General features: G+C 43.6%; 1 long non-coding RNA gene across 1 annotated transcript in view; it reads left to right on the forward strand.

Moving 5' to 3' along the window:
- LOC148754975 (uncharacterized) overlaps window positions 1-22,576 on the forward strand; it is a 347,388-nt gene extending 324,812 nt beyond the window's left edge. Inside the window, exon 3 of the long non-coding RNA XR_016019266.1 lies at window positions 10,335-22,576. This is a non-coding gene — a long non-coding RNA (uncharacterized LOC148754975). The remainder of the gene's footprint in view (window positions 1-10,334) is intronic.
- The last annotated feature ends 1,020 nt before the right edge of the window (window positions 22,577-23,596 follow it).

Raw genomic sequence — 23,596 nt, forward strand, 5'->3', positions numbered from 1 at the left:
GGAAGAAGAACTATGTATCCTTGTGAAACACTTTGCTATATAAAAATATCCCGTGAAATGCAAATGTACAAAAGATGTCTCAACCACCCCACGCCGCTTTGTGAGAATTCCAGAGTACCAGGATGTGTCATGTCCAGGAATATTTGCAATTATAAAGGATAGTAATTATCCCTGCAACAATCACCAGATGTTTCATCCTCAGAATTACAAAACATCTTATTGCTGTAATCAATTAGCTTCACAATGACATGGGTACAATTCCTCATGTGTTTCCTTTCTCTGGGGTCACTGGTACCCTAAAAGGACTTAACACAAAGGTGTGATTTTTGTCACAAAAACATCATAGAATGTGACCTAAATATCAGATTCCAATGCAGGCACATGTATTGAGAGGCTACTAATATACCATCCTTACAACAGCCATGTGAATTGGCTGCATTTTATGCATGTTCCATATAAGTAAATTAAAGCTCCAACAGGCTAAGAAACATGTCCACAATTAGATATCCAGTAAATGTCATACCAGAGATCTTGGACCCTATTTCTCTGACTCTAAATACTGTGTTCTTTCTACTGACCAACCTGGGAATTAAAGCAGGAGAAACTAGGTCCCCTACAAATAGGGAAATTGTGCATTGTCAGGAGAAGTACGCCATTGTGATCAAGGTTGTAGACTTGTTTGGGGGCAATTAGCTTTTCTCCTTCTTAGTGGCTGACCTAAATTCTAAATTCTGCCAGAATTTAGCCAAATAGGTCACAATAGCAGCAGAGTAAGAATTTGTGGATGGCTCACAAAATTAATAATGAGTGAGAATATGTATATGGTATTTCTTCATTTTAAATTTCCCTTTCATATCTACTATCTACTTTCATCTCCAAGATAGGACTGGATGGGTTTTATCATCCTCACTCTACGAATAAGGAAACTGAGGCTCAGAGAGAGTGTGCTGTGATTGCCCAGCACTGCACAACTTTTACGTGAAGGAGCCTAGAGCTGGGACCCGGGGTCTCTGACTCCAAGCTCAGTGTTCTTCCCACTGCCCCAGAATAAAGCAGGACTCTCCCTAATGCTAAAACATTGTTTTAAAGCCCTGAGCCCCTTGAAGTTGCCGCGGGGATACTTTGGGGGCAAGACTATACATTCATGTCTTCCCAATTGAGTCCCTGCTATCTTTCCTCATGCTAGTGCTCATCTGGCTTCTCATTCATTCCCTTCCCTAAAGCAAATGCCAGCTGAGCAATGGCAAATGCCTCATCTCCCAGGTCCATTTCTTCAGACGTGGAGCCCCCCACGTGGAGTACGTGTCGACATTTTCTCGTTGTCCCCATCACCCACCCCCATTCCCTTCTAGCTAACTCTACCCTAACTGGACTAGTAAAGTATTTTGAGGGGAATTAAGCCTGAATGCTGACTCCCTGAAAATATCACCGAAATAGGCCCTTGATAAGACAAAGCTCAGGATATGCTTCTTGATGGAAGAGAGAATACTGCCATGGTAGAGTCTTAGTAATGTCACTGGGCGAGGCTGGGATGTTTGTAAGATTTGAAAGTCTGGTTTAAGATGGGCTTTCAGTGGGAGGAGGCTTAATGAGGATTAGCTAAGGACCGTGATATAATAGTTTGGGACTGGTAGACAATAAAGTGTTTTGAGGCAGAGTTTCAAAGAGTCTTGGAGTATAAACAGCCATTTGGTGCTGTTTATTGAAAGTTCCAAATTTGGTGTTCATTTAAATGGTTTGTTTTTAGTGAAGGCTAGATAAGAAATTCCTGAAATAAAGTAATCTGCAACTTTTACCGTTCTGGACAAGAGGTCCTTGAAAAAATAAAGCTGCATTGATGAAGGTAGTGGAACAGTAAACTTACATTACTGAAATGGTCACACAGTAAAGTCAGGTTAATGTGGACCTTAAGCTATTTGGAGGTAGAAGGATTCGGTTTTGAATTCATCCCCAGGAGTGTGCCCTGATTGACTTAAATGACTCAGCATAATCCATCACCTGGTCACTGTGATTGGTTCAGCAGTGGACACAGAAAACAAATCAGGCCAGTCCGGACCAATGGAGACTTATCATGGAGCTATATGCAAAGCAGACTTTCCAGTAGCTACTGAATTTGAACCCTGGATCCTATAACCTCCCAAGTTGTTGGCAGTGACCTTGCAACCCGAAGGATAGAGTCTTCCTGGAACAGAGCCCATGCAAAGGGACAAGGGCTGAGAAAGAAAAGAGAGAAGCTAGGTTCCAGTATAATCACTCACTTGAGCCACTGAACCAGCCCTTCTGGGACTGCATGGAATTGTGTAAGCAGTGTGTTTCCTTTAGAAACTAAGCCATTTGAAGGTGAATCTTCTGTTACGTGTAATGCAAATTGCCCAAGGCCTGGCACATAGTTGTAACTCAATAAATGGTAACTCTAGCCAAGGCAGCTCTAGCTATGACTCTGCAACTAACCAGCCAAATAACCCAGGGAAGCCATTAATTCTCTCTAGGCCTCTGATTCTTTGTCTGTAATATTACAAGACCATTAGCTGATCTTTAAACCCCCAATGAACTCCTAGATTTCATTATTTTGTGCATTATCTTTCTACAAGCTAGAGTGAATTAAACTGGAAACCCCCTGCTACGCGATTCAACAAGCCAGTCCTGGAGAGATGATATACTGGTATTTGATACCAGCCTGGGTTCTTGGCTGTGATAACAAACAGGCCTGTGACTTGGTCACCACTTTAACAGATTCCAAGTAGCAGGTCAGATTTGGGAAGCTGGCTGAATAAATATTAGCCTTTATCACAACTCAAACAACCCCAACTGCCAAACCAAAGACTTCTTGGGAAGGAATTGTGTTCCCTCTTCCGCTTTGGAGAACCAGAAATCACAATGCAATTTTGTCACACTGCCCACAAGATAACTTTCTTCTCTAGCTAGTAAATAAAGGTGGGCACCACCCTATGTGTTTAAAGGTATTGCATGCCTACTCTCACTCTCTCCTTCAGGTAAAGAGGAGCAGGGTTGGATTAACGAGAGGTTCTGCCAAGAAATTGGAGGTGGGTTTTGCCTCTGGCCAACCTGAGAATTCTAGTCAGAGGAAGGCCAGCCCAAAGAGTTTGCAGGATCACTCAGAGATACTGCAAAAAGTCACATCCAAGAAAAAAAGTTTCCAATTTCATGTTCATGGCAGAATTTCTTTCCAAATTTCAAAAGCTGTGTCAGCATAAACAATAGGAATTGGAGAACTGAGGTAATCATCTGGGTGATTCAAGTCAAAATGTTTTCCCCTAAATTATTCAATTCAGACAAGAGAATTTCCCTCCTGAATTACCTAGACAGTCATCTTACCCGTAATAGCTCATATTTGTATAGTTAGTTACAGTTTCCAAAGTATAGCCCAGAATGACTCTTGCTCAGGGACCAGAACCCCCAGGGTGACAGTCTTACTAAGTGGCAGAGTGATGAATTCTAATGCCACACTGGCATCATGAGCTCTGGAAAGTCTGTGGACTTTGTGTCTAGATTTGAGAGAGAGAGAGAAAGGAAGAATGTGTGTCTGTATACATGTGTGTGTGTGACACAAACTTATTTTTCAGGCCCAGAGTATCTAATAATCCTTTTGGATAGCAGTCAGCTTTGGGCCATAAATCACCAGGGCCATCATTTCTTTAGGGAGATATTTGCAACAAGCAAATATTAGAAGGAATGTAAATTTTCTGGAAGTCTGAAAAAGATGAGTAAGCATTTCTTTTCTGGTTATTCGTGCAAAGTGCATAGCCCCTCTCCCTCCTGAAATAAAACAGGATCGTCAACTTCATATGCTTCAGTTAAGGTTTCTGGAAAGTGTAACATGTCAGGGCCCAGGCGATATGCACTCTCTCCTGCCTCCCCCATCCCCCCACTGCCTCTCCCTGTAGAATTAGTTGGTGACAAGAAAGCAGCCATCCTGGAGTGGAGATTGTCAGGCACGGAGGAGCAAGTCTGAGCCAAGTGAGAAGCCATGCAGCGCTCAGCATGGCTTCAGGAGAAAGAACCACGTCTAGCCACACGCTTCTCCAGCCAGGACACCCTGAGGCTGAGAGGATGAATGGGAAGAGAGGGAGAAGGTTCGGGCCAGGAGAGGCTGTGCGTGTCCTCGAAGCAGGCACTGGGCTAGTATCTCCAGACCAGCTCTGCTAAGGTTCGCTCTGCGACTTCAGCATGTTACTTCCCCTCTCTATGTTCAGAAGTCTTTATACAAATATGACAAAGTAGACGGGTTCGGCTGAGAGATTTGTTCGTTGGGACATCCCTATAATCAGTCCATCAACCTGATGCAGTTAGTAACTAACTCCTGAGTGCTGGCCGTGGGCTAGGTGTGAAAGTCAGGCATGACATTACACCCAGTGTCTGCCTTCAAAGAACTCCATTTCAGTGCCTGAAACCAACAGACCAAACAATGCCCTCCAGTTGAAAACAGCGACAATAGATATAGGGAGAGGGAAGAGAAGGGGAGGGATGTGAATGATTAACACCTCCTGAAAAGTAGGGAGGAGGAGGTCTGGGGAGACTTTCTGCGGGAGGGAAGGTAAGAACTGGACTTTGAAGGAGCGAGCAGAATGACCAGCGTGAATAAAGGCTGCCGGGAGAAACGTGCTGAATGTGTAGCATAAAGGAGAACGCCGTGCTGTGGCTGGAGCATCCCAGGAGGTTCCCATCTCCAGAGCTGCGCCTTCCTTCCCTGTCCTGTGTGCACTCACAGGGACCTTGCCTCTTTCGCAACGCTCAGTTAGGGTGAAAACAAGGAGGAAAAGCCCCCAGGAGCTTCCTGTGCTGGGCTTGGGGAAAGATGTGTGGGGCCAAAAGGAGAGCAAGGCTCTTTACAGGGTCACGACTCTAAAGAAGGGGTGGGGACGGGGCAAGTGTATTTTTAATCCTCTCCGTTTTTATTATTTTATTTAACTTCATTCCACATATGCCCCTGTACATAAATGTACTGGACTCCATAAGTGTGTTTTGTTTTGTCTTTTCATTTTCCTTTCTAGCTTGGCTCCCCCCTCTCACTCTCCTCTCCCCTCCATCACTGTCTCACGTCTGCAGTCCCTTCCCCCAGTGACCCCCTGTTAACAACCACAGGAGTCAGGGACATTGCAGGAAACGATAGCACACTCATACAGAGTATTCAAGGAGACTAATAAAGGGACAGTTTTTGGGGTGTTAGCAGGGTTAAGGAAAATGAGAAAAAGATGGTGAAGCAAGAGGAGATAGGCCTCTGTTTGAAAGGCAAAAAACCCCACAAAACATTATAAAACAGAGAGAGTGGTCACACAGAGCCTCCCCACCCTACCCACCCACCTGACGCTGGTGGCATATACCTACAGCCACCATCACTGGCAAGAAAGCAGCCATGGCAATATATCCTGACCTCACCTTCCTCCCTCCCTCTTCTTTTGCTGGTACCTCCCATCTGCCCAGCCAATCAGAAGCCAAAGGGCACACAGCACCACAGACACAGCCCGTAGAGGTCAGGCTGCAGGGCTCACAGCTGGTGGGGAAGGGTGGGAAATGGACTTGGAGATGCACAGAAAACACCCAGCAGAATCTAACGTGCAGTCTTTCATAGGTTTCTCTGCAAACATGTAATTCTCTTGACACCTATATATTCATGTACATCAGACATGAGATTTTTATCATTGTTTTACAAAAATAGCATCATAGTGCACACACTTTTGCTTATGTTGCTTTTCTCATCCAACAATAGCTCACAAATCCTCCAAGTCATCGTATAGAGCTGCATTCTCTTTTTTCTTTTTAAATAGCTGCAAAATGGCCCATAAGATGGATGTGTGATTATTCAGCGATTCTTAGTTTTCTATTGTGTGGTGTGTGCTTTTAGTACAAACAGTGCTGCAAAAAAAAAAAAAAAAAAAAAAAAAAAATCTGTATATGCATGTCATTAGGTATTAGTGGGTGGGGTTTTTTTTGGGGTTTTTTTCTATGCTGTAAATTCCCAGGCTAGAGATGGCTTGGTTTAAGAGTATATCTGAGAATCTCTATGTCTTCCTCTCAATTTTGTTGTAAACCTAACACTGCCCTAGAAAAATAGAGTCTTTAAAAAGCAGAGTACATTTGACTATGTGTAAGTATGTATATTTTTGATGGAAGTTGTCAGATTGCAATTCTGCTATAAGTGTTTCTCAAGCGCTCCAAGGAACAGGCAAGGAGCGGCACTGAGCCGAGATTCTCCACTCATGTGTCACCTGTTCCGGGAGGCCACCCCTGAGCTCCCCACTCCAACCCCTGTGTGGTCACTGCTTCTGATCTTCATCCCTACCCTACCCCATCCCAACAACCGTGAACTTGCTGAGGTTAGCTATTGTGTCTGAGCCGTCTCTGAACCTCTCCCATTAAGCATGGAGCCTGCAATATGGTAGATTTTCCGTGTTTATTAAAAGAATGGATGAAGCAAACAAAGGTGGTAAGAACTTTCCAGTTTCTTCTCTGTCCTCCCAGGTTGGGGAAAACAGTATGGACTCAGGACTGAAGTCTGTGTCAGTGCAGAGCATGCCATTGAGTGGGAGGTTGTTTTCTGTGGTCCACCTCTGGGGCCCTGAGCTTGACAGATAAGGTACAGGTGGCAACGAGCAGACGTCAGACGTGGACGAACATGAGATGACCACAGAGCACAAATGAGGCCTTCCCCAGCTACGTGGTGTTTGTCTCACTCTCGGGAAGGGAAGATAAAAACAGGACTCTAGCTCATTAAAAACCTTTGGAAAGACAGCTCGTAATAAAGCATAGTTCCCAGTAACAGTAAGAGGAGGGCCTTGTTTCAGCGTCTTCTGTTTGGGTTCATTAACTCCCTTCCTCCCCTCAGATTACTCACCGCCGAGCGTTGTCTCCGTCCATCGGCTAACGAGGTTGAGGGCAGAAGTCATTCTCAGAGTTGATGCTTTCAAAAGAAATAAAAGTAACCAGGATGTTTCTGCTCTTCACAAACAGAAAAGGTTGTTTTGAATGTTTTCGTACATGTTTCTTCTTTTTTTATGTTAATATTTGTCTTTCTGGTGTCTCCAGAACGCCTGGCTACATTGTGTTCTTCTGGGAAATGCATTTGTCCTTGCCCAAAACTGTCAGAAAAGGTCTCAGTAGGTCTGAGTTGAAGCCGTCATGTGTGGGGCTAACTGAAAACAGACTTTTGCTAAGGGGACTGACCTCTGGTGGACCGACTCACAGGCCCGGACTGGGCCTCCATCACCTGTGCCCCTCAGGTCCCCAGAGAGATGATGTTGGGGGAGGTAGAAGAGAAGAGAATGAATGTGTTTCCATCCATAACAGGTGACATTAGAGAACAGTGATCCAAGAGGATGGTCTCAGAGAGCCACGTTGTCTATTGGGGGTGATACGTGTGCTGGGGGTGGGGGTGGGGCAGGATGTGCTGGCTGGGATGGATGCTTCACCACAAGTGGCTGGAGGCAAAAAAGTCAGAGGGAGAATCTGGAATCTGGTCAACCAGGGGAACTAAGGCCATAGACAGTGAAGGAACATCAAGTTCTAACCCAGGGTTTCTGGACCTCAGCACATTTCACATTTTGGACTATAACCTAATCTCAGAAGTGATATTCCCTCCCATAGGCCATATTCTGTTTGTTAGAAGCAAGTCACCAGGTCAAGGGGAGGGGTTTACACAGGTGTTAATACCAGGAGGCAGGGGTCATGGCGAGCTATTTCAGAAGCTGCCCACTGCAAGGAGTTTTCAGAGCACCTTAATCTTCCAAACCATTGTCACAAGGAAAATATGACTCCTGTGTCAAGGTGAGGACCATGTGGGCAACTAGAGCAGATTGGCTGCACAAAGAGAAGTTGTGCCGTCTAGCCCTCCAGTGCTTCCTGCCTTCATTCTCTCTGGCTTAACCTCCATTGTAGCATTTACATAATGTTCTACCTCTCCTACTTGGCAGTGTCTTATTTTCTCTGTACCAGCTTAGAACCTGGGACAGAGCTGGTTTCAGGGTCTGTGGTAAATGACACTGAACATACACTTGCCATCTGTTGTTCTAGCAAGGAGACAGGGATAGCACTTTTCCCACTGGACTCAGCTTTCTTTGATGAGAAAATTTCCTACTGGGTTGAAGTGAGATGGGACACCAGCTGAGTGGGGCTCAAGCAAGGAAAGATACTGGGCCCTGCGTTGGGCACAGTTGAATTTGCCTTTCCCAAATGGGACAAAGGGAACATAAATACAGAACAGGAGTGTCTCTATTACTGGGGTGGCTTCTGCTCTCAGGAGTAAGTGTTGGATGTCTAAGTGGTTTGCTTTGTTTGGTTTGGTTTTGCTTTCTTTGGAAGCAGTTCTTCTATCCTTGGAGTTTTACGTGGTGCTAAAAAGGACCTCTATGAAGAATTACCCTTACCCATTGTGGGAGAAAAAATGGATTGGCGTTTCAATTTCTATTTCACCTTTCATATATATGAAAGGGTTGGAAAGCCAATAGATGCACTCATGTGACTGGAGAAAAAGAAGTGAAGCAGAAGTTATTTCTTTGGCTTCTGGTTTTCATTACTGCTTAGGAAAGTTGCGATTTTCTTGCAGCAGGTAGCAGTGCTTATTTTCCGGCATTCTGGGTATTGAAAAATAGTGGTAGACTTGTCAGCTTCTTGATCTGCCTTCCTGAACCCTGGATTGCAGCTTTGGGCAGCCATTCTCCTGCCCTCTGCTGTCCGGTGATTGCTATGGTGGCGATTCCCACTCATGATCTACCTAGCACCAGTGGCACCTCAAAAATAGTAGCCGCCCTGGGGGGGTCAGTTCTGTATTGCTTGGAAATCATCCAAGAAATCTAACCTAGAACCTTTTCCTTCAGCCTTTAATCTATTTTGTAAGCATACACTTGTTTATATTAAACCCTCGCCTGCTTAAAATACCTAGAGTGATTTCTATTTCCTGTGCTTAAACGGACTGATACACATTTTATCATCTGAAGTCCACCACTTTAAAGCCATCCCTTCAGAACTCAAAGCGATTAACTCCTCCCCGATGTCTCCTATGTAAACATAAATAGAAAGAATTCTAGGAAGTGCAGAGCTTCAGGCGACAGCCCAGCCCCAGAGCAAACTTACTTCCCTGGGACCTGCCCTCTTGACTTGTGAAACAATTGTCTTTCTGGTATTTTCTAACTGTGAACTCCTACACTTTTACTAGGTTGTCTGTGCCTAAGGCAGAGCAGAGACTGTGATGGAGTTCAGGTACCTTCCCCAGGTAGAAAAACTGAAGAGTCTGCTTTTCCCCCTAAGCCCATGCCACAGGGGACCAACCAGCTACTCCCTCTGCCCATGGACAGGACTGTGGTAGCTCCATTTTCAGGTATGGGAAGGAAATCGGCCTCAGTAAGAGAAAGCAGCGAAATCCATCAAAGAGGGCAACTCAGTCTCCATTTCTACCTAAAAACAAAGTTGTGTCCCAAGTGTCTCAGAACGCTTGAAAATACTAAGGGTGGACGTTAAAAGGTTAGCCGTCTCAGAGAGTCAGTGGCTAGCCAGACCGGAGCTCCAGCTCAGGTGCTACCACTTAGAAGAAATGTTACCTTGTACATGTCAGTTAACCTCTCTGAGCCTTAGCTCCGCATCTGTAAAATGGAGCTGCCACTTTGTAGAGTTGGTGCAAAGATCAAATAAAATTGCTTCACTGACTCCTAGTAAATGTGAAATGAGGGTAGTTCCTTTCTATGAAATCCATTCTATAAGAATGTAACCAGTCATGGGATCAGGTTCTCATAGCACGTCAGAGTTGGAAAGGACCAGTGTGGTGACTGGCAGAGAGTTGGCAGGCAATAAATGTTTGTTGAACTAATGAATTAATTGTTGAAGAATGTAATTTAATAATTTTACAGCCCCCTATGAAACTCAAAATCCTGAAGCAACTCGCCAAAGTCATATAACTAATTGGTGACAGGTCCAGGGATCAACATACACCCCTCAATTCCCCATCAGTATTCTCTGCCCGGACAATCAGCATTCTCTGCCCAGTTTTTTACGAAGCCATATACAGTTCTCAAAATGATTTGTAGGCAAAATAGCACTGATTTATGGAAAGCAAATCATAAATTATTCTCAAATACTCATTTCTCAGCATCTGAGACCCATTTTACATGGAGCAGGAATTCCGATTTCCTATTGAAAATCACTTCAGGGACCAAGGATTACAGAGCCTATTTCCCCAAAGCAAATGTTCCCCAACTCTCTCCATCAGACTCTAAATAAGATGCTGAGAATGAGGCAGAGAGGAAAGCCCTGGATCCTGGAATGCAGAGGGGAGGGAGAGAGGCCTTTTGTGCTCTAACAATCCTTCCGAAACTTTCTCCTTTCAGGAAGCGAGAGGAGTGAATCTGAGGTCTGGACAAGGACATCCTTAGTGATAGAAAAATATTGTGAGTCGGCAACCTGAACTACCATGATTCACAGCAGAAAGTCCTATTAAGCAAATGAAATCATGACCGAGAAAAAGAAGACAGCTGAATATAAGAAGCAACTCAGCAAACACTCTACAAGGAGGAATCACAAGGTTCAGAGAACGGGCAACTCTAGAGAAAATTGCCATTGATTTAAGTGAAAACAGTCCAGAAGTTTAGGAATAAGAGGATCGTTAGACTGGCTTATTTTTCTGGTCTGTGCTCCACATAACTCTTCTCCCTGCAACTCCCAAGGCAGATTCTTCTCGTGGATGAATTAGGCCGGGTGAAGAGAACAGGATTCTTGCCCATAATTTTTTCAGCATATCTAGTTGATTTATCTGTTGATACCACTGTGTTATGGCAGTTAAAACAGTGCAACATTAGAACAAGCTGGAACAGACTTCGGGCATTCATAAAAGCCATATGAAAACCACATGTAGAAGATGTGGGAGAGCCAGTGCAGATAAGAAAGTGGATGCAAACATTTGCAATCCTTTGCTTAAAGCTGAAGTAAGGGACTGTTTGGCTGTAGAACTGTAAACACTGCAGTGGAATTTGGGAATCAAAAACCTTATAGAATCCTGGAGATGGAGAGGGTTCTGCTTCAGGACAGGTGACTGGCCAAAGCTGGTGGGAGAAGCACCTTTTTGTTTTCCTGCTAGGAAGACCCCTACTGACCAATGGGAAGTTTGTAACAGTCCTCATTTCCAGTCCCACCCACTTTGAATCTGTACCCCTCTGGATCTTTTTGGGAGAAATGACAGACTTTTAGTCATTCTCTGGCTAGAAAACTGGCGTTTTCACTTTCTTAGGCCGTTACCTGGATGAATTTAGAGCTAGAATCTGGGACCTGGGTACCAATGCAAACCTTTCTTCCGATCCTCATCTTCAAAATGATTGCAGTAGTCACTCGCGTACTTCAAGGAGAGAATGCAGACATGATTCTACGATTCAGCTGGGAGGCTGGGACCCACAGTTCAGAATTACTGAAACTTGTCTAATATATACAGTTGACCCTTGAACAATATGGGTTTGAACTGTGCAGGCCCACTGATACGCAGATTTTTTCAATAAGTACATACAGTACTATAAATGTATTCTCTCCTCCTTATGAATTTCTTCATAATGTGTTATTTCCTCTAGCTTACTTACGGTAAGAATACAGTATACAATACATATAACATACAAAATATTTGTTGATTGACTGTTTATGGTATTGGTAAGGCTTCTGGACAACAGTAGACTATTAGTAGTTAAGGTTTGGGGGAGTTAAGTTATACGCAGATTTTTGACTGTGCAAGGGGTCAGGGCCCCTAACCCCACGTTGTTCAGGGTCAATTGTGAACTCTTACATGTGGAAAAAATAAACCTCCTCATAGAACCCTAAGAAAATGACCTCAGACATGGAACACAGTCTCCACTTTGGGGTCCCCAAACTGAAGCAATGAATGTCTTATAATTTATATATCAGAAAGTAATCTTTCCATTTCAAATGATCACTGCCATTGTTTGAAGTAGTCCTTAATGTATAACAGGTAAATTATTTTACAGATCATCATCAAAACAAAAATGCAAAATGTTTCCAACAGTGTAATCCCAGGCTCCCCGAGAATGAACCAGGAATCAATCCTTGTTTGATAAACACTGGCAGGGCAATTAAGAAGCCAGATTTTAATACCGGCTTTGCCGTTTACTAGCTGTGTGATTTGGGGCACAGAACATAATCTCTCCAAAGCCTTAGTTTCCATATTTTAGAATACTGGGCCCAGAAGTACTGATTAAAGGGGAGAAAATCTCCTGGAATCCTACTCTGCAAACAAAATCACACAGGAAAGAAATTCTTGTCGAAGGGGTCTTAAAGCGGAGTGTCAGGGCCAGCTGTGCAAGCTTCGGCACACCCCTGACCCTCTCCGAGCCTCAGGTTCCTCTTGGGAGAAAGAGCAGGAACATCTCCGACCAGTTCATCTACCTGGCAGAGCTGCCAGGAGGATCAAAGCATTGATGTGAAGGAGCCTGCTCTGCAAACAGGGAAGCACCGCACAGAGCAGAACTTCTGGAAGCAGGAGGCTTTGTCCTTGCTCGAGGCTTAGAAACCACCATCCCTATCTGGAAAATCGAATCCATCTTGAGGTTAGAGTTCTGGTTTATGATCCTCTGCTTCTTGTGCCAGAAATGAGCTCAGCCGAAAGTGCCATTAACTACCCACTGCTGGGGTGGGTTCACTGTCAAGATCCTTTTTATCAGTCAGCTGGCTGTGAAAAGGCAGATAGTGCTTAAAGTATCCAGAGAGCTCAGCAGTTCTGCTTCCCAAGGCTCTGGCAAAGCCTGCCCCTCTCAGGACCAGGGGAAAAACTCTGAGGAGGTCATGAATGAATTCTGTTCTCCCTCCCCAGCTGCCCTGTAGACGATTGTACCCAGAAGGAATAAATGAGAAGCAAGGGGCATCCTGAGTGGTTTGCCTACTCTTTCTCTCTCCTTCCTCCCCTTCCTTTTTCCTCCTCTACCCCTACCACTGAGGTAAATGTGATGATGATTTAGGCTCCATAGATGACAGCGCAAAGCAGTCTCTGTCCAACCTTCTAGAAATGATCTGGAAGAGTCCGCTAATATTTCCACTCATGTTAATTTAGGCATCTCCTACGTGCCAGGAGGCTTTCACACAACATTATCTCTATTTCATCTTCACAATAATTCTGAAATGTTAGAATTATTATTCCCATTTCACAGCCAAGGGACAGAGGAGAAAGTGACACTCTCTGCAGAGGCCCTTCTAAGTATCGTGCGGCTGGGTCTACAGCAGCATCTCTTCTGGCTCTTAGCATTATGACTGTGGCTACTGAAAGAGGGCCTCCTGGACGTGCTTCTAGTCCAAGCACCACCCCAAACAATGGTGGCCCTTGAACCCTCTCCTTAACCTGCTCTGAGCCAGGTTCCTCCTATGGAACTTCTGCCTGTATACAATACGGTTGTGGGGTTTAACTGAGATAATATAGATGTATTGTCTGTACATCGTGAGGCACTTAACACATGGGAAGGTTGTAATAGAAGTTATAGAAAATACCATAAGCTCTTCACTCAGATGCTAAGTCATCTTCTGAAGGAGGCAGGCATCGTTCTATTATCCAGTGAACAACTGAGGAGGATGCTGGGTTGTGATCTTGTTACAAGAGCCCAGCCTGACCATATCCACTTGCCTAACACAGGACAACACGAGGCCAGGAATGTGATGGTCCACCATGACCACATCTGATATAGAGTTCATGTATTGCCTGGCTGGTGTGCCTCCTAGCTGTGCGATGTGGGGCACAAGTTCTTTGAACCTCAGTCTCTTCTCTAAAATAGAGTTGATAGTCGCTCCCTTACCTTACACGACTGTTGTAAAGATTAAGTAAGAGAAAGTATGTGAACACCCTGGCACGGTGCCCAGAACGTCGGGGAAGTTCAATTGGTTTTTATTTCTTCATGTGTTAGTCTTGAAAACTGGGTTAGGTCTGCACACCTCGTGCTGCTGCTGTTCACAAGGGAGGATCCCACAGCGTCATGAAACAAGAAGGGCTTCACTTCCAAAGTGCATGTCCCATGAAGCAAAACCTTCATTGGAAATGTTGCTGAAAAGAATGTGTGTCCCTGAGAAAGCTATGTAGAGACTGGTCACCAGCAGGTATTCTGCATCTGACCCCAAAAGTATAAGAAACCCAAGAACACTGACATCTTTAGCAAACTACTTGGATACCAGCTCTTGCTATGATCAACAAGTGCATTTCATTTGGATGGTTAAGGAATGGCACTTTCCAAAAGATATTTCATGATTGCCAGGAGCTGCTATCTTGGTGTAGAGCTGGGTCTCACTGTTTGGCCCACCTGGCCAGTAGTTGCTGGTTGCCAATTGTCATCTGTCCTACGTGTGGAGCAGACATCCAGCCAGATGAAGTGACTGACCTGAGTAAGTGGTGTAATCATTAAGTCCACGGCAGAGCTTCTTCTGAAAAGTTATTCTTGCTTCTCTGCTCATATTCTTCTTGATTTTCAGCCAAATTGTGACTTTAAAAGGCAGGCAGAATTTTACCCGTGTAAAGAATACAGTTACACTTCCTGGTCCTCGGACTTAAAGTTTTGATTGTGATTCCAAGTTCCACATGTTCCTTTCACTACTCTGTCTTTGGCTCATTCAAATGTTTGAACAAAAAAAAAAAAAGAGAGAGAGAGACAGAGACAGAGTAAAAACAAACAGCTCAGAGGATCTCAAGAGAAGGCTAACGTGCTGTAGGAGGATAGGTGAAAAAACTAAACACAGGAGAAGATAAGGAAAGAGGAGGAATTTAAGAGGGAACCTTGAAAAATGGGTAGAATTTGAAAGTGTAAAAATGAAAGGAAAGTGCATTCTAGGATCAATGGAGCAACATAAACAGAGATACGGAAGCAGTATACGTGAAAGATTTTAAGGAGTAAGGAGTTTGATGCACTTGAACTATGTAGTATGCCTTATATACACACGACTTTCTTGCTGTGTCCTTGTTCATGAAAGACAGTCTTGATAGTGAAAGTTGGGGAGAACCAGAGTATGGCTGAGACTTCTGGTGGTCACCCCTATTTAGATTTCTTTTTCTTCTGGACATAAGGGAGGATTCACTTCTCCGCCACCCCTGTAGTCAGGCAGGGCTATCTGACTAATTCTGGGCAATGTGTTGTATATAGAAGTAATAAGTGTCACTTCCTAGCCAACCAATACCATAAAGTCCAGCACCTCTTCCCCTGCCACGTCAACTGAAAAGGTGGTATTTTCCAAATAATGTAGCTACAGGACAGTGGGAACTGCTTGCATATGGAACACTGAACTGTTACATGGAGAGGAAATGGCTTAGAAAGTCTCCTAGATCTTAAGTGAACTTCTAATAAGTAAGAAATAACTTTGTGGTGTTAAGCCATTGAGATTTTAGGCATGTTTGTTATGGCAGCATCCCCTTGTTGTTTATCCTGACTGAAACAGTGTTTCTGAAAAAAATACCACGAGTCTCCTGAAGACCATTCTGGAGTTAATATGTTTACTTGCTTTACTGAGTATACAAATCCTAAGACTACTTACAGTCAAAAAAGATAGCTATTTCATTTGTCTGAGTCTTCCGGCAAACATAGATGCCTCCCCTCTCATTCTAGACAGAATCTATTCAAGATAGCAACACTACCAAGGGCTTGGTGGTTTTATTTTGAAGCAATGATGAAGGAAGATATTGTTGACAATCCCTCAAGCTACACTGAGATTTAAGTAACTTGAACAATGACCTCATAGCAGCTTTGCATAGTAATAATTGCTACCATTTAGTCAATTACTGAGATTCCAAGGTGTTAGTGGACACCTTACCACCTCGGCCAGTTTCACCCTTACACTAAACCTGTAACATTTAGATTATTATCCCCAATTTACAGATAAGAAAACAGGTTCAGAGAAGGAACATAACTTTCTCGTGTTTACCTGTGTCATTTAGTGGAGAGCTAAGACCCAAACCCAGATATGTTTGACTCTAAACCCAAGCTGCTTTGAGGGCTCTACCTTGTCCACTAAAGCTCACAGGAAGGATGGATAAAAATAGAACCTTACCCAGAATCATTCATCTTTACGCTAACAAGGGGGGAAAATCATGGCAGAGACAGTACTAAATATTTATTTCCTCTTCTACATTTCCCAGTCTCTCTAACAATTAGTCTGGGCCATGTGACTTGTTTCGGCCAATGAACTGTGAGCAGACATGACATATGGTATTTGCAGGCTGAAATTGTTAAAGGCCAGTGTGTTTCTTCTGTCCTTCTCTGCCCCTGCTGACATAGGAGGCCACATAATCAAGTTGGAGTGACTACAAGATGGAGGAGAGCCTCTAGACCTTCATGAGATTTTTATGTACATGAGAAATAAGCCCTATTATGTAAAGCCAGTGGCAACTACCTTTAGAGACTTGTTCTTATTGGACAAGAGGTAAATAGCACTGAATTAATCCTAGTGGTTCATGACACATTTCGGTCATTGGTTTTTGCATAGCCCACTTTTATTTCATTAGCTATTTAATTAGTTATTTTAAATAATGCATGCACTCATGAAACCACCTCTCAAAACTAAAACTAGGTCCTTGACAATGACCTTCATCTAACTCCATAGTCCTTTTATCAATTCCCTTCCCTGCCCTTCCTCACACATAGTAACCATCACCCTGAATCCTATATTCTCATTCCCTTGCTTTTCTTAATATCTGGTTTTATTGCATCTATGTGTGTTCCTATGGACTATGTGTGTGTCTGTCTGTGTGTGTATACACACAGTCTCTGTTCCCCCATCTGCAAAACACAGTTGTTCTGAAAATTAAATCAGATCATGTTAGGTGAGTGTTAAGAATAGGCCCTGAAGTAAAATAGATGCTCATTTAAATGCTAGTTTTCTTTTTATTCCTTTCCCTCAGTAGTCAGTTTTCTCAGAGACATTTTGGTAAAGGAGGGGTGTCACAGTATGATTTGAAATACAAGGAAAAATATATAAAATTATATAACTTACCAAAGCAACCAAAGCAATTATATAACTTACCAAAATTATATAACTTACCAAAGCAACTAATAAAATGTCAGAATCCATATCAGAAGGAAAAAACACTTTGGGTCTAAGAAAGGTTTTGGCTTTCTAGATGTTTGTTTTGGCAAAAGCAGAAACTAAATTCTTGCCTGGTTAGAGAGCAGCAGTTCAAAGGGGAATTGACACAGCATGTCCTTCTGGCTGGTCAGGGGAGCCTGTCAGTGACATCAAGGAGACAGGACCGTGGGGGAAAGTGGACCTGGCCACCCTCATGATACTTCAGGAAGAGAAATCAGCTTCAGATTAAAAGGAGACACATTTTCAAATGCGGGAGAGGAGAAGCTTTAAGAAAAGGTAGCTCAGAAAGATGGGAAGATTCCCCGAGACTTGCTTCAGATAATAATAAATAGTAAGATGTTTCATGGAGGAATGTAAATATTGGTAGCAGCTAAGGAGGCCAACTACCTGCCCAGTGGATTATCTAACAAACTCACTCTTGAAAAGCAAAGCAGCTGTGAGAAAACAGATTAGATCTATGGGCCCCACACAAGGGACCCTCAAGCCTCTGAATGCCAGTCCAGGATTCTTGCCACCAATCAGTGGGGCGACCCAGGTGAGTTTCAAACAGTGGCTTTGGTGAGGAGAAAGAGACAGTACTATCAAAAATGGAGAACTTTCAGTCATGGAAAAGATTAGGCAACGCTGTCCAATTTGGTAACGTTCGACATATGTGGCTATTTTCATTATATGTAATTAAATTTTTTTGGTAAAGGGATCAAATGTATGGTAATTAAATTTTTTAATGGAAAATTCAGTTCCTTAGCCACAGTTCATTTGCTCAGTAGCCACATGTTGCCAGGGGCTGCTATAGTGGACGGCACAGATATAGAACATTTCCCTAATCGCAGAAAGTTCTATTAGGCCGCACAGGAGACAATACTGTCCACCAGCCCGGAGCACAGGCTTGAAGCAAATGCTATAGGAAAATAGAGTCAGCATGGAGAAGGAACACCCAAGGGAATGTGGTCACTATTATTTGAACCTGCCCAACCCCAGCCACACTGGGGTCACATGTGCACCCGAGAATAAAAGTCTATCTGTGGAACAGAAAAATGCAGGAGACGGAAACATTCCACTTCTCCCTCTGCAAAAAACCACCCAGCAGTCAATCCACCTGAAGTATGGATGGCCCAGAATAGACACTTGGTTTAAATCCTTCATGCATAATTTTCTGGGATGCCTTTGGCCTTCCCAGGGAGCCAGTGTTGAAAGTCACAGAGTAAGGGTGGGTCTTAGAGCTATGACATCTCCACATTCACCTGGGCATTTTCTTAGTGCTTATAGAGAGACAACTAATTTTAACATTTTTTATTATTATCCCTGATCAGAGCAACATGATAGGGTACCTATGTATCAGAATCACTCCCAGCTTATCTACTTCCTTCTCTACATGAAAAGAAATGACACCTCAGCTTTGTGAGTCATTTTTCACAGCAATACTATCACAGGAGCATTGTCACACAGCTGCCATTGCTACCAAATGCCCATCCCCCCTTCAGGGCTCTCCACCATCATCAGATTGCAGAATGGTAGAGCTCAAAGGGGCCTTGAGCCTAATCTAGTCAGAACACTTCATTTCCCAAGAGGTAAATTTGGGGATCAGATTTACCAGCCAATGAGGGCCCGAGCAAGGGTCCTTTCAGGAATATCAGGATACAGGAGTCGATGAGGTCAAAATTATTTTCATAATAATTCTTAGGTATATTTACCTTTCTAAACATTCTCACAGGTCTGCAGTGATTTCTAAAGATTACATGACATACCCATAGTTATCTAAAAATGCTATTAAAATACTCCCCCGTTTTCCCATTACATATCTATGTGAAGCCAGATTTTCTTTATACATGCCAACCAAAACAATAGATGGCAACAGATTGCATGAAGAAACCAATATGAAAACCCCACTGTCTTCTATTAAGCCAGGTATTAAAGAGATTCAGAGAAAAAGTAAAGACATTCTTCCCACCAAACATTTTTGGGACTCCATAGTTATTTTTCATAAAAATTTTTGTTTATGGTAATATGTAATGGGCTTGTTATTTTTATTCTTAAGTGAATTAATAATTTTCTAAATTTATTGGTTTTAGTTTCTAATAAGATAAATATCAGTAGCTATATATCCACGTAAAACAGTTATTTGGAGCCCTTGATATTTTTCACGAGTGTTAAGGAGTTTGGAAACTAATACGCTTGACAGTAGCTAGTTTTGGAGAAACAAAAAAAGGTGAAGACTTATGAAAGTGCACGTAATTTATAAAGGAAATTGGATTGGTTCTTATGGAGCTGGAGATTGCATTTGTTGGATTTGTTCTCAGTGGACCCAAGGGATACAAACAGTAAAAGGGATCAATAAGTAAAAGCCCAACAAGTGGATTTCAGCCCAATAATGAGAACTTTCCAATGGCCTGAGCTAAGCCAACATGAAAGGGGCCTGGCTTGTCAAGGAGTGAGCTCCCCATGCCTGGAAGGATGTAAGCAGAATCTGGCAAATCATCTAGCAAGGATGTTGCAGCGAGGAAGCCATATACCAGAGAGGCTGGGGTAAGGATGGGATGGGATTGGATGGGCTTTCAGGTCCCTTACAACCTGAGCATTTAACCTGAAGAAAGTCCTAAAATGGTTTTCATACAAAGGACCGTTGGCTCTATCCTAACTCTAAAGTAGCTCCCTGGGCACTGCAGGGCACTCAAAGGAATGATTCTCACCAGTGGCCTTGTATTCACACCTCACATTCGCATTGGGCTTTGCAGTTGACAAAACTCTTCCCTTGCCTTATTTGTTGTGACCCTCCCAACTGCCCCATGGACTGGATAGAACCTCACATACAAAGCTCCAAGAGGCAGTGCAAATGGCCCCCAGATGAAGCAGCTGGTAAGTACTGGCATGTCCTTCTGGCATCAAGCACGGTGTTCTTTCTACTGCATCTCAGCCGCCTCCCTGCTCATCCAAGGACTGGGCGAGCACCCGAGAGCCAAAGCCCAGCTCTGCCATCTACTTACTCCTCCTCATGTGGCTTATGGGTAATGAAACTGTTTCCCGAGCTCAGCTCCTGCCAAGATACCCAGCGCGACGTTCCTGCTCATGTGGAGAAGTCTCTTACCCCCAGCGCCACCATCCCCCCTGCAAATTTCTTCCTAGGGAAACACTGGACTCTCAAGAAGCTTGAACTGTTCAACTTTGCTGGGAATGCTAATGAGTTGTCTCACGCTGTGTGTGAGTTTCATGTTCAGGAAATCCAGGAATAAGCGATCACAGCCCAGGCGTGCAGGCACGAGGTGCCACCCATCTTGGTGCAGCCTGCCCTCTGCTCAGATGTTACCACCTCTTTTGAGTGGCACTTTCCCCCGCCTTCAGCCATCCCTCCTTGGGCAGAGATCCCATCAGATTTTACAAGCCAGGCAGGGTCAGGCCTGGTGAAAACGTGAATGGGAATGCCCAGAACAACAAAGGCAGCAGGCAGTTTTCCTCGGGAGCCGGTGCTGAGCCAAGCCACGTGCTGGCAATCACGGGACACCAATGGAAAGCAATGAGCGAGACCGTAGCAGACTCTAGTTAGGGGGACTGAACCGGGTGCTGACCTATTGGGATCAGCCCAGAGCTTATAAAGACAATTTTCCTAGAAACACTTTCATTTTGATGATTTTCAAACAGCTGAGTTACCAGGATGCAGGCTTGTGAGTTGTAACTTTTTCTAGAGTAGGGTGTAGGCAAACTTTCTGTAAAGGGCTGAGAGTAAGTATTTTAGGCTTTGTGGGCCCAGTGGTCTTTATTGTAACTACTCAATTCTGCTATTGGAGTTGAAAGCAGCAATAGACAATGTGTAAATGAATGAGCATGGCTGTGTCCCAATAAAATTTTATTTATGCACACTGAAATGTGATTTTTTTTTCCTGATTTTCACATGGCACAGAGTTTTCTGTTTCTCTTTTCTTTTGGACAGATCCTGCCTCAGGTTTGTTTGTACAAATAGCACGGGAGGACCTCAGCCCCATGCAGACAGCAGCCCAGGTCCCACCAGCCCTCCCGTCCTCATAGGGTCAGACAGAAGCCTCTACTCTGGAGCCTTGGTGGGGGCTTGGGCCTGAGCTGGAGGCAGAGCTGCAGCTGTAGCCAGCGCCGTGGTTTGAGCCTTGGCCTTGGGCTTTGGCCGGCAGAGCCTGAAACCCTTGGCAATATGGGTACCAGCACATTTCCCAGTTTGGGGCGAGCGATGTAGACAGGTCGATTGAGCTTGCCACCCTTTGGGACCTCCTTGGGCTTTACGAGGGCCTTGATGGCCTCAGCCTGTGCACTCATGTCCTTGGGGTTGTTATCCTGTATCTTCTTCAGGCCCTTCTTCTTGTGCCAGGAACTTGGGGTCCACTCCCTTAAAAAATTCACTTCTTTGTTTTATCCATGGTTTCTTTTGCTGTGCAGAAGTTTTCAAGTTTGATATAGTCCCATTCATTTATTTTAGCTTTTATTTCCCTTCCCTTTGGAGTCAAATTTATAAAATGCTTTTTGAACCCAAGGTCCATAAGTTTTAGTATGTGTTTTCTTCTATGCAGTTTATTGTTTCAGGTCTTATGCTTACGTCTTTGATCCATTTTGAATTAATTTTGCTACATGGTGACGGATAGCAGTCCAGTTTCATTCTTTTGCACTGACTCTGGGTAGTGAACACACAATGTGAGATATAGATGATGTAATACAGAATTGTACACCTGAAATCTATGTAACTTTACTAACAATTGTCACCCCAATAAACTTTAATTTAAAACAAACAAAGGAATTCGCATCCTTGTGATCTGGGTTCCTTGGTGCCGTTTCCGTGCCTTTTTCAGGACTGGTTGTGTGTGATGTGGTTCTTGGAGTTGGCTGTGTCTGCACCGAAGCGTGTGGTTCCCTCTTCTGATTTTTAAAAACTATTTAAAAATAAGAGAAAAGAAATTTAGAAAAACGTGCTTAGCTCATCGGCTGTAGGAAACAGATGGGCTGGATTTGGCCTGTGGGCTATAGTTTCCCAGCTTCTGTTTTGTGGCAATGCTTCTCAAACTCTGTATGGTAAGTGATCAATTTTTTATTTTGAATTTTCAAGTGTTCTCAGAAACGTTTGTAGATTTATATTAAAATTGCCTCCTATAAAAAAGGGGGAAAAAGAGCTAAAAAATACAAGTCCACTGACAATTGATACCAATGTCTCTAACGCATACTCTCAATGTCTGGACTTACATTACCAGTAGCTGGACCATACGGTTATATGACCTACGCCTTGGGGGACCCTATAAATCTACAGTAACTGCTTTGTTGTTCTGAAATCAATTAGTGCATTAATTATTTAAATTATCACCTAGTGTTTTCAAAGTGCTTCAAATCTGTCGTTTTCATAAGCCTCGCAGTCTTGTTTGCCTGTTCTTAGTAGAATCTTTCATTGCCCCATATGGGTTGGCGAAGGCTCACTCAGCTAGGAACTACCATTCCATCACAGTAAACACTGCTGTCAATTTTTTTCTGGCTCTGTCCCTAGACTCTCAGTCCCCTTCAAATTCCCACCAACCATCATGGAGGCCCGAGGGCAAGTCTCTCCAGTGCCCTGCGGTGGTCTGCTGTTCACCTCTTTGCCTGCTCTGAGGCCTGGGTTCAGACATCTGTCACAGCTTCTACTGTTACTATACCTGGGACAGCAGGCTGTTCTTCCTCCCACTCTGGAGACCGCCTTTCTGTTCTGCTCTTAAGCTGCCAGGTCTACCTTGCTTTGGACCCCATCTAACTTGCTCCTCCAACTTTCCCAAGCAGAGAAAGTCATAAACGCCAATTCCCTATTGCTCATTGTCCCAGAGGAATCACTAACTAGCCTTTTACATTTTCACCCACTTGTACTTCAGCCCCATCCCTTAGGCTGCACCAGAGGTGGTCTGAGTGGCAGAGGCTAAGCTGTGGTCAGAAACCCCCTCCAGCCTCAGACAACTCAGTTTGTACCAAGCTTGGGGACCTACACTCTCCTTTCTGCTGCATCCATTTTAAGTGTATAGTTTGAGGAGATTTGACAAAGTGCACACACCCATGTAGTCACAACCCCACTCAAGATAAAGAACGTTTCCATCAACCCAAAAAGTTCCCTTGTGCTCCTTTGCCCCTTTCCACCTCTAGTTCCAGCCCCAAGGAAGTACTGATCCACTTCCTTTTACCAGCCCTAGAGTTTAAGGTAAATGGAATCATAGTTTATATTCTGTTGTGTAAGGTTTCTTTTACTCAGCATAATGTTCTTGCGATTCCTCCATGTTTTTTGCTTGCATGAGTACTTTTGTTTCTTTTCATTACAGAATCGTATTCCATTTTATGGATATACCATAATTTGTTTATTCATTCACCAGTAGTTGACATTTGTATAGTTTCCAATTTTGAGGTCTGGTAAATGAAACTACTATGAACAATCATTTACAAGCCTGAAGAAAAATATTTTTTTTATTTCTTTTAGGGAAATACCTAGGAGTGGAATTGCTAAGTCAACATAGTAACTGTATGTCTAACTTTGTAAAACAGAAAAAAACTCAAAGAGTTTTCCCGTGTTTTTTTTACCATTTTA

Source organism: Rhinolophus sinicus, chromosome 16 (assembly GCF_057876585.1).
Source record: "Rhinolophus sinicus isolate RSI-liver-muscle chromosome 16, RSI-T2T, whole genome shotgun sequence".
NCBI classification, from domain to species: Eukaryota; Metazoa; Chordata; class Mammalia; order Chiroptera; family Rhinolophidae; genus Rhinolophus; species Rhinolophus sinicus.